We start from the raw sequence: 12,380 nt of genomic DNA on the forward strand, positions 1-12,380 counted from the left end.
CAATGGGGTTTTCTAAATATACAATCATGTCATCTGCAAACAGGGACAATTTGACTTCCTCTTTTCCTAATTGAATACCCTTTATTTCTTTCTCTTGCCTGATTGCCCTGGCCAGAACTTCCAACACTATGTTGAATAGGAGTAATGAGAGAGGGCATCCTTATCTTGTGCCAGTTTTCAAAAGGAATGCTTCCAGTTTTTGCCTATTTAGTATGATATTGGCTGTGGGTTTGTCATAACTAGCTCTTATTATTTTGAGATGTTCCATCAGTACCCAATTTATTGAGAGTTTTTAGCATGAAGCACTGTTGAATTTTGTCGAAAGCCTTTTCTGCATCTATTGAGATAATCTTGTGGTTTTTATCGTTGGTTCTGTTTACGTGATGGATTATGCTTATTGATTTGTGTATGTGGAACCAGCCTTGCATCCCAGGGATAAAGCTGACTTGATCATGGTGGATAAGCTTTTTGATGTACTGCTGGATTTGGTTTGCCGGTACTTTATTGAGAATTTTCACATCGATGTTCATCGGGGTATTGGTCTAAATTTCTCTTTTTTTGTTGTGTCTCTGCCAGGCTTTGGTATCAGGATGATGCTGGCCTCATAAAATGAGTTAGTGAGGATTCTTTCTTTTTCTATTGTTTGGAATAGTTTCAGAAGGAATGGTACCAGCTCCTCTTTGTACCTCTGGTAGAATTCGGCTGTGAATCTGTCTGGTCCTGGACTTTTTTTGGTTGGTAGGCTATTAATTATTGCCTCAATTTCAGAACTGGTTATTGGTTCATTCAGAGATTCAACTTCTTCCTGGTTTAGTCTTGGGAAGGTGGGAAGGTGTATGTGTCCAGGAACTTATTCATTTCTTCTCGATTTTCTAGTTTATTTGCATAGAGGTGTTTATAGTATTCTCTGATGGTAGTTTGTATTTCTGTGGGATCGGTGGTGATATCCACTTTATCATTTTTTATTGCAGCTATTCGATTCTTCTCTTGTTTCTTCTTTATTAGTCTTGCTAGTGGTCTACCTAATTTGTTGTTCTTTTCAAAAAACCAGCTCCTGGATTCATTGATTTTTTTTTAAGGTTTTTGTGTCTCTGTCTCCTTCAGTTCTGCTCTGATCTTAGTTATTTCTTGCCTTCTGCTAGCTTTTGAATTTGTTTGCTCTTGCTTCTCTAGTTCTTTCCATTGTGATGATAGGGTGTTGATTTTAGATCTTTCCTGCTTTCTCTTGTGGGCATTTAGTGCTATAAATTTCCCTCTACACACTGCTTTAAATGTGTCCCAGAGATTGTGGTACGTTGTGTTTTTGTGGTACGTTGAGGCTTTGTCTAAGCCTCTTTCTTCTCTGTAAGATAGGATACCCACAGTCTCTGCTTCATAGTGTTGTAGTGAGGATTAATTAGCACATAAAAAGTGCTTAGCACAGTAATAATAATAGCTAATTTCTTAAGCATTTACTTTATACCAGTGTGGCAGCTAAATAATGGCCCCCAAAGATATCTAGGTGCTAATCCCTAGAATCTGTGAGTGTTACCTTATATAGAAAAGGGGTCTTTGCAGATGTTATTATGTATCTTGAGGTGGGGAAATTATCTTGGATTACCTGGGTGGATCCTAAATGTAATCACAAATGTCCTTATAAGAGGGAGATAGACGGAATAAAATCTAGGAAGGGTTCTACTGAGGAGGGCAAAAATGTGATGACGGAAACCAGATGCTATGCTGCTGGCCTTCGAGATGGAGGAAGGTGACACCTTCATCCTAACCTAATATAAAAATCCAGATTTACAAAACAAGTCAGTGAAAAGATAACTATTTTTTCCTTGTTGCAACTTCTTGCACTCTGGACCCTGGGTTATGGGGTTATGGGATTGGTTATGGGTTTGGGAGAAAGCTGTGGCTTGAGGCTCTTCGGGCCTCTCCTTGGCCTAGTATGAAGTGGGTCAGGAAGGTTCTGCACATGTGAGTACAGGGTGCGGTGTGTGGTGAAGCCTAGTGAGGATGGTAGATTAGTAAGTATGATTCCTGGATACACCTCCCCACCATCAATGAGGAGATGGGAAGAGGCGAGAGTTGGAGGAACTAATACAAGGGAATTCTTTAGAATAGTGCCTGGTTGTACTCATTTCCTATGGCTGCTGTTATAAATTACCACAAACTTGGTGGCTAAAAACAATACACATTCATTCTCTCACAGTTCTGGATGTCAGAAGTCTGAAATCAGTGTCACTGAGCCAAAATCCAAGTGTCTGCAAAGCCGAGCTCCCTCTAGAGGCTCTAGAGGAGAATCTGTTTATTTCCCTTTTCCAGCATCTAGAGTTGCATTCTTGGGCACCCTCCTCCATCTTGAAAGCTGGCAGCGTAGCATCTTGTTTCAGTCGTTACCTTGCCACCTTTTCCTGTATATAATAAGTCACCTAGGCAAGCCGTATGCTAACTGATTAATGATCAAAAGCTTAGTTGTTGTTATGGAAGACGCTACTAGACCGGCTCCTTATCGTTGCCATGCCAAAGCCATTTGTGTCTTCAAGGAAGCTGCTTGAAAGAAACACGAAAAACAAACCAACACCCTGTCACATTTGCCCTTGTGGCCTGTGTTACAGGGAAACACAGAATGGAGAGAACCAAGTTTCCTATCTGTGACCTGACTCTGCCATAGCCTAGACCCAAGTGATGCCTATAGCACTCCCAAAGTCCCTGGGAGTTTGGATCCAGGTCAGGACTGGTAAATACCAGTGGGACTGGGTCCCGGCTCAGTATCAAGATCTATCTGTTTTCCCCAAGGGTTTTCCAAATTTCCTAGGGTACCTGAGCCTGGGGAACAGACTTTAGAACAACACTGTCCAACAGAAGTACAGAGGTCTCTTGGGATATGCAGAGGATTGGTTTCAGGACACCTCCAACACAGCTACCAAAATCCACGATGCTCAAGTCCCTTATATCAGATGGTGTAGTATGTGCTTATAACCTACACACATCCTACTGTATATTTTAAATCATCTCTAGATTACTTATAATACCTAAGACAATGTAATTGCTATGTAAATCATTATGATATTTTTACAATTTATTTTTATTGTTGTATTATGATTTTTTCCCAGATATATTTGATCCACAGTTGGTTGAATCCACAGATGCAGAACCCAGAGATATGAAGGGCCAACTGTATGTGGGCCATGTACATTTTTATTTATTGATTTTTTTTTTTAGAGACAGAGTCTCGCTTTGTCACCCAAGCTGGAATGCAGTGGCACAATCATAGCTCATTGCAACTTTGAACCCATGGGCTCAAGTGATCCTCTTCCCTCAGCCCCCCGTGCAGCTGGGGCTACAAGGATGCATCACCACGCTCAACTAATTTATTTATTTATTTTTTTGTAGAGATGAGGGTCTACACCTTACATTGCCCAGGGTGTACCTAACTTTTTAAATGGTCAAGTAGCCACATTAAAAAAGTAAAAAAAAAAAAAAAAAAAGAAAGTAACAAGTGAAATTAATTTCAACAATATATTTTATTTAAACCAATATATCCTAAATATTTTTTTAACATGTAATCAACTGAAAATTATTCTGTTTTTGGCTGGGCACGGTGGCTCACGCCTGTAATCCCGGAACTTTGGGAGGCCGAGGTGGGCAGATCACTTGAGGTCGGGAGTTTGAGACCAGCCTGACCAACATGGCAAAACACCACCTCTACCAAAAATACTAAATTAAAACAAAAAATAAAAATAAATTAAATAAATACAAATACAATACAAAAATTAGTTGGGCATGGTGGTAGATGCCTGTAATCCCAGCTGCTGGGGAGGCTGAGGCACAAGAATCACTTGAACCCGAGAGGCATGAGGTTGCAGTGAGCAGAGATGATGCCATTGCACTCCAGCCTGGGTGACAGAGTGAGACGCTGTCTCAAAAAATAAAAATAAAAATTATTCTGCTTTTGTGCTAAGTCTTCACAATCCAGGGTGTGTTTCACACTTAATACATCTCAGTTCACACTGGCCACATTTCAAGTGCCCGCTAGCTGCATTTTGCGATATTAGACAGCACAGGTCTACAGCAACTTGACTTGCCTGCTCCTACCCACTCTACCTCACACTCTCATCAAACGCAGAGATGGTGCCAGGGATTTGATGAGAGGTGGGCCAGAAAAGCTCAGGGGGACTTTAAAAATTTTTTTTATCTTTAATAAGGCAATGAAATATGTTGCCCAGGTTGGCCTCAAGCAATCCTCCTGCCCAGGCCACCCAAAGTGCTGGGAACCTGTAAAGGTGTGAGCCACCATGCCCGGCCACTTTTCTTTTCTTTTTTCTTTTTTTTAACAAATCATTGTTATATATATTTATGGGGTACAATGTGATGTTTTGATATATGCATCCAATGTGGCATGATGAAATCAAGCTGATTAACATATCCATCACTTCACTTACCTATTATTTTTATAGTGAGACATTTAAAATTTACTCTTAGCTATTTTGAAATATATATTACCATTGACTATAGTTGAGTGCAATGGATCTCAAAACCCATTCCTCCTGTCTATCTGAAATTTTGTACCCTTTAATCAACAGTTCCCCATTCTCTCCCTCCCCACTTTCCCCCAAGCCTCTGTTAACCATTGTTCTACTTTCTACTTCCATGAGTTCAACTGTATTAGATTCCACATATAAGTGAGATCATGTGGTATTTATGTTTCTGTGCCTGGCTTATTTGACTTAGCATAATGACCTCCAGATTCATCCATGTTGTTGCTGGAAAGGACAGGGTTTCCCCCTTTGGGGGACCTTGTTATTGTCATCATGGTGATGCTATGAGTCCACCAGAACAAAACATGGTTCTTCTGAACCATCCTGATTTTTTCCAATATCCCTCTTTTCCGCCCTGCAGAAACCAAGGACTAGCGCTCTCAGAGAATTTGACCTGTATGTTATTCTAGCACCGACTTCACTTTGCCTTACAGTCAGTTGTTTATATTTCCAAGTCTCCAACCAGATTATAAACGCCTTAATGGAAGGGTCCCACTCCCTGTTATCTTACTTTACAGGAAAAGAAAAAAAAAGCTGTGAGTTTAGCACTCAGTCATCAACAAATGTCTATTGAATGAATGCATAAATGAATGAGACAACCCTAACGGGGTTGATGAATGTGTGTTATGGAAGCCTTTGTTTTATCTGGCACCTCCAGGTCCACACAACCTGCTTCCTAACAAGCAGCGAAACCCATCAGGGCACTGGTGGGTCCCAGTCTGAAACTGAAGGAAATACTTTCCTTTATCTTCTGGATTCTTACACGTATGAATTCAATTCATCAAATAGTTACTGAGTAACTCCCATATTCCAGGCACTGTGCTGGGTGCTGTGGGAGCTGCAAAGATTAGTAAGAAATAATCCTTGCCTTCAAGTACCCAACAACGTAGTAAGGGCCTTTGGCAGGTATACACAAATAATTTTAATTCAAGGTTGAGTAACCTAAGTGCTCTACGTGGAATAGAGTCCTGTGGGGAGAGGGGGCAAGAAGAGGGGGTTGCCAAAGAAGTTTCATTCAGAGATATCCTTTGAGATGATGCCTGAAAGGACAGGATTTGGACAGGTGGGAATGGAGAGAGGGAAAGAAACAGGTTTTAAAAATCTGACAAAAGGGGTGGGTGTGGTGGCTTGTGCCTGTAATCCCAGCACTTTGGGCGGCCGAGATGTGCGGATCATGAGGTCAAGAGACCAAGACCATCCTGGCCAACATGGTGAAATCCCGCCTCTACTAAAAATATAAAAATTATCCGGGCATGGTGGTGCGTGCCTGTAGTCCCAGCTACTCAGGAGGCTGAGGCAGGAGAATCGCTTGAACCCCAGGAGCTGGAGGTTGCAGTGAGCCGAGATGGCGCCACTGCACTCCAGCCTGGCGACAGAGCAAGACTCCGTCTCAAAAAAAAAAAAAAATCTGACAAATGAGGAAGAAACACAATACAGAGTAGGTATGGTGAGGAGCCTAACTAGGACAAGGAAATAAAACCGATTTTAAAGATAAGAGCAACGTGAAATACATCACAACACTGTGACAAGGAAACAAACCTCACAAGGAAACAAACCTCATTAAGTGGGGTGAGGGCCCCACAGTTGGCAGGCACCCTCGTTTAAGTCAACAACACCATGAAGAAAAGCTCTTGAGATTGGGAATTCCAGGAAGAGATGAGATCTGTGTCACACCTTCATCTGTGTCACACCCTCATGGTTGCAGAGGCAAGGAATGGAGGAATGAAGGGCTCTTTGATCAAGAAAGAGGGAATCTCCTAAAGACTGTGACACAACCAGATTGAGCAAAGCCCCCGAGTGACAGAGAAAGGATGAGAAGAGATCAGATACACTGGAAATAACTTTATGTAACACAGAAGACAAGGGGAATATTCTGGCTAGTGAGTACTACATGCTCTGGAGATCAGGGGAACCATACAAACAGGAAATCAAATAGCAGGCTGGGAAATCACTCCAGGGTGGGGAGATGGAAGAAGAATGGAGACAGTGATAGTGAGGACTGGAGTGTAAATTCTAAGTGACAGCCTTTTCCAAGCCACTAAGGTCAGGATCTAAGGCGTGGAGTAGGGTGGTTCCGTACATATCACAGAAATTGCACCCACAACAGCAGGAAAAAATTCCAAGACTGATAGTGAGGCAGGTGTACAAAACAAAAGCAGAGACAATCTGATTTAAGATAAGGATTGATTTACTTTCAATTTTATTTTTAAATTTCAGATCCACCTAATGCCCTGAGCAGTTTTACTTCAGAACAAAGAGTAGGCCCCTTTACCTTTCAGAGCATGCACACGAGACAGCCTGAAGGACATACACATTCTGCACTCACTGATACACCATAGCTGTAAAGGAAACTAAAAAAGGCAAGCATGCATTGATCATGTGGCAAATGCTAGGCCCTGTGCAATGCACTTTTACAGGCATTTTCTCATTTAATCCTCCAATATTACTATGGCATTATGTTACTATCTTCATTTCTCAGATGCAGAAACAGGTTACACAGCTCACTAAGATGACAAAAACTAGTAATTAGTGGGGATGTAGGACGATTTTAATATTATAAAATCATGATTTTTCACAGTTATAGGACTGTTCAGATTTCCTCTTTTTTTGTGGCAGTTTTAGTAAGATATATTTCCTAGAAATTTAAATAGCTCATGTAAATGTTCAAATTTATTGACATTAATTTGGTCATAATTTCCTCTAATTTTTTAAATGTCTCTAGAATCTGAGATGTATTCCTCTTTTCATTTTTTATATTATCTGTGGCTTCTTTCTTTTTCTTGGCCAGTCCTGTCAGAAATTTATAAATTTATTTGTCTTCAAAATTCAACTTCTTGATTTGTTGATCATTTCTATTGTAAGTTTGCTTCCTATTTTATTAATTTCTTCTATCTCTACTATAATTCCATATTATTTCCTTCCTTCTATTTTCTTTGGGGTTTTTTGGTGAATTTTAAAAAATTTCTTTCTTTTTTTTTTTCTTCAGATGGTCTCGCTTTGTTGTCCAGGCTGGAGTGCAGTGGCACAAACATGGCTGCCTGCAGCCTCAACATCCCAGCTCAAAGCAATCCTCCCACTTCAACTTCCTGGGTAGCTGGGACTACAGGTGCACGCCACCACACATAATTACTTTAAAAAAAATTTTGTAGAAATGGGGTCTCCCTATGTTGCCCAGGCCTGTCTTGAACTCCTGCGCTCAAGCAATACTCCCGCCTCGGCTTCCCAAAATGCCAAGATTACAGGCGTAAACCACCACTTCCAGCCCCAATTTTCCCTTCTTTTACTTTCAACATTTTAACATCCTTAAATTTTAAATGTCTTTTATAAACAGCATATAATTATTTTAAAACCCTAGCTGCCAATTGTGGTGTTTTAATAGAAGCATTTAGTCCACTTACTTTTAAGATAATTATTGATATACTAGGGTAAATAATAAACATTTCTACCATATAGCTCCCCTAAAGAGAGAAAAAATTTCCTTGGGAGGAGATGAGGGATATTATATTGATGCCATCTACTGAAAAAACTAAAAGTTTCCCAAGTAACGTTTCCGTTAAGCAAACTTTAAAAAAGCTTTTGTTCAAGGTTTCAACTATGTTATTGTATTGGATCTGCCTTCAGCTATTCTTGGATTTCTATCTTTTCCAACCTGTTAGGGTAAAAATGCAGCTGTCATGAACTCTTTGTGTCTTAGGAGGTAAAAAGCTCCCTAACTCTATTTAGTTTCCCCACACTCAGTAGCCCCAAGTTGAGTGGTTTTTTGTTTGTTTGTTTGTTTTTTTTTTCAGACAGAGTCTTGCTCTCTCTCCCAGGCTGGAGTGCGATGGTGTGATCTCGGCTTACTGCAATCTCTGCCTTCTGGGTTCAAGTGATTCTCCTGTCTCAGCCTCCCGAATAGCTGGGACTACAGGCATGCGCCACCATGGCTGGCTACTTTTTGTATTTTTTGCAGAGATGGGGTGTCACCATGTTGGCCAGGCTGCTCTCAAACTCCTGACCTCAAGTAATCCACCCACCTTGACCTCCCAAAGTGCTGGGATTACAGGTGTAAACCACTGTGTCCAGCTTTGAGTGTTTTATTGAATTTATGTTTTAAAGTAAAGACTGGATTCTTGCTATGTTGCCTAGGCTGATCTTGAACTCCTAGCCTCCAGAGATCCTCCTGCCTTGGCCTCTAAAGTGCTGAGACCACCATGCCTGGCCCCAATTTGAGTTTTCAAAGTACTAGTTTGATGATCATTTATCACTTACTTTGTGACAGGAATCAGAATATGCTAATAATAATGAAGCTGCATAGCTTTTTTATTGAGCACTTACTAAGTACCAGGTACGGTCCTAGGCACTTTACATGTACTACGTTGCTTAATCCAACACAATTTCCCTATAATTTTGGCATTAAGATCCCCATTTACCAGGAAACTGAGGCACAGACAGGTTAAGTAACTGGTCCAAGATCACGAACTAGATAAGAGTTACAGTTGGAATTTAAACCAAGACAGTCTGACTATGTGCTCTTAACCACTCCCTTATACTGCTACTGAGATGCAATGCCCTCTCTAATACAAAGTGTATGAGTTCAAGTATCATTTATGAGTATGTTTGCTGTGGCATAATGTAGAATGCAAAGTAAACAGAAAAAAATAATCTAGGGAAGGTCTATAGATTTTAATAAAATTATTAATAGCTTTAGGTGGGTTCTCCTATCCCGTAGTAACAGGATGATAGATGCATTGCTGGGCCACTAGGCCTTTCATTTAAGTACTTCAGGGAATAACTCATGCAAATAGAATTTTCTGCTAAATAGTTATTTCTGGGAATTATTTGTGCCTAGTAAAATTTTATAGACTCACAGACCTGGAAGATCCCTTAGAGATCAATTATTCCAGACCACTCATTTATAGTATTAACAATTCTCTTTGGAGATGGTTTTATTTGTTTGTTTGTTTGTTGAGACAGTGTCTTACTCTGCCACCCAGGAGTACAGTGGTGCAATCACAGCTCATTGCAGCCTTGACCTCCTGGGGTCAGGTGATCCCCCCACTTCAGCCACCTGGGTAGCTGAGACTACAGGCATGTTCAGCTAATTGTATTTTTTGTACAGACAAGGTTTTGCCATGTTGCCCAAGCTGGTCTCAAACTCCTGGATTCAAGCTATTCTGCCATGGCTTCCCAAAGTGCTAGGATTACAGGGATGAGCCGCCACACCTGGCCTGGAGGTGGTATTTTAAGGGCCTTTTTCTTTTTTTTTAATTTATATGATGTTTAATTTTTTATAAGAATACACAACACATAGTCAGAAAAATAAACTTAAAGATGGTTATTTCTGCTAAGACAATTCAATGAAGGAAATAATAGTCACTTCAACAAATGGTGCTGGAACAACTGAATATCCACATGCCAAAGAAGGAATCTGGACTCCTACTTCAAACTATACTAACTCAAATCATAGACCTAAATATAAAAATTAAAACTATGAAACTCTTAGAAGAGAATGTAGGAGTAAATCTTCATGATCTTAGGTTGGGCAATGGTTTCTCAGGTACAAACCAAAGGCACAGTCAACAAAAGAAAGTATAGATAAATTGGACTTCACCAAAACTAAAAACTGTGTGTTGCAAACAATGTCATTAAGAAAACAAAAAAAAGAAAAAAGAAAAAAAAATACAAACCAATCCATGAATAGGAGAAAATATTTGCAAATCATATATATGATAAAGGACTTGTATCCAGAATATATAAAGAACACTTATAATTCATTAACAAAAAGACAATTAACTCATTAAATTAAAAATTAAAAATGGCAAAGGAGGTGAATAGAAAGATATTATATTCTTTCTATTTAATATTTTTCAGAAGATACTGAAATATATTCAATATCTTCTTTTATTGGCTCCTTTTTTATCTCCAAAGAAGATATAAAAAATAGCCAGGCTGAGCACTGTGGCTCATGCCTGCAATCCCAACACTTTGGGCAGCTGATGTGGGTGGATCACTTGAGTCCAGGAGTTCAAGACCAGCCTGGGTGACATGGCAAAACTCTGTCTCTCAAAAAAAAAAAAAAAAAAAATTAGCCCATCATGGTGGCCTGTGCCTGTAATCCCAGCTACTCAGGAGGCTGACCCAGGAGGATTGGTTGAGCCCAGGAGATAGAGGTTGCCATGAGCCAAGATCATATCACTACATTCCAGCCTAGGTGATAGAGTGAGAACAAATCTCAAAAAAAAAAAAAAAAAAAAGAGAGAGACAGAGATAACCAATAAGCACATGAAAAGATGTTCAATATTATCAGCCATTAGAGAAATGCAAATCACAAGAGACCACTTAACACCCACTAGGATGGCTATATTTAAAAAGATAGATATATGTTATCAAGGATGTGAAGACATTAGAACCCTTATTCATTGCTGGTGGGTATGAAAATGGTGTAGCTACCTTGAAAACCAGCTGGCACTTCCTCAAAGTGTTAAACATAGCTATTACATGAACTTGTAATGCCACTCTTAGATATATACGCAATAGAAACAAAAACATATATCCACATAAAAATGAAATGTTCATAGCAGCATTATTCATAGTAGATAAAAAGTGGAAAGACCTAAATGTCCATCAGTTGATGAATAAATAAAATGTAGTATATCTGTACAATGGAATATTATTATACTTAGCAATAAAAAGTAATCAAGTACTGATATATGCTTTAATATAAATGAACCTAGAATACATTATGGTAAGTGAAAGCAGCTAGTCACAAAAGAGCATATATCGTGTAATTCCATTCATATGAAATGTCCAGAATAGGCAAATATACATATAGATAGCAAGTAGATTCATGGTTGCCTAGGGCTGGGGTGTGTATTGGGGACATGAGGAGTGACTGCTAATGGGCAAGGGGATGATGAAAATGTTCTAAAATATTCTTTTGGGAATGATGAGAATGTTCTAAAATTAGACTGTGGTGATGATTGTACAACTCTGTAAATGCTCTGAAAACCACTGAATTGTATACTTTATGTGAGTGAATTGTAAGCTCTGTGAATTATATCTTAATAAAGCAGTTAAAGGAAAAATGGCTATTCCATTAAATTGGAATAGCAATGTGATTTAAGATGCCATTCTATCTATTTGTTATTAAACATTGAGGTTATTTTCAGTTTTTCACTCTGCTAAATAACAGTGTAACCAAGCACTCCATTACAAAGAACTTTTTACGAAAGCTGCTATAAATCTAATAAACATGTGATGTCACTAAAGTCACCTACTTGACTTTAAGGTTACAAATCTGTCAATACTTTACAGATGTAAATAACTGGTATCTTCCATACAATTCTTATCCGTAGATCAAGGTCAATAGCCTGCCCTTAAACCTCAATTATAATAGGTTTGGCAATAATAGATAAAAATACAGTGACTTAAACAAAACAGAAGTGTGTTGTCTGTCACATAAGTATAGAGGTAGGTAGCCCAAGGCTGGGATGGCAGGTTTCTCCACAATGTTCTCAGGGTCTCAGGCTCTTCTCAGTCCACTGCTTTGCCAACCCTAGGGTATGGTTCTTGCTCTTATGGACTGAAATGGTAACTATCACATCCTCTAAGTAACAGGCTGAAAGAACACAGAAAGAGTGGGAGTGGAAGGAAAGGGAGACAAAGAATATGTGCCAATGCCTTTAAGAAAAGTTCCCAGATGCCATTTCTGCTCTATATCCACTGGCTAAACCACTGTGACATAGCCATACTTAATTTCAAGTGAGACTGAGAATATATTCTTTATTCTTGGTAGCATGTGCTTAGATAGAAATTATGGGTTCTAGGGCCAGGTGTGGTGGCTCATGCTCATAATCCCAGCAATTTAGGAGGCTG

Source organism: Trachypithecus francoisi, unplaced genomic scaffold (genome assembly GCF_009764315.1).
Source record: "Trachypithecus francoisi isolate TF-2019V2 unplaced genomic scaffold, Tfra_2.0 Lachesis_group3, whole genome shotgun sequence".
Classification (NCBI taxonomy): domain Eukaryota; kingdom Metazoa; phylum Chordata; class Mammalia; order Primates; family Cercopithecidae; genus Trachypithecus; species Trachypithecus francoisi.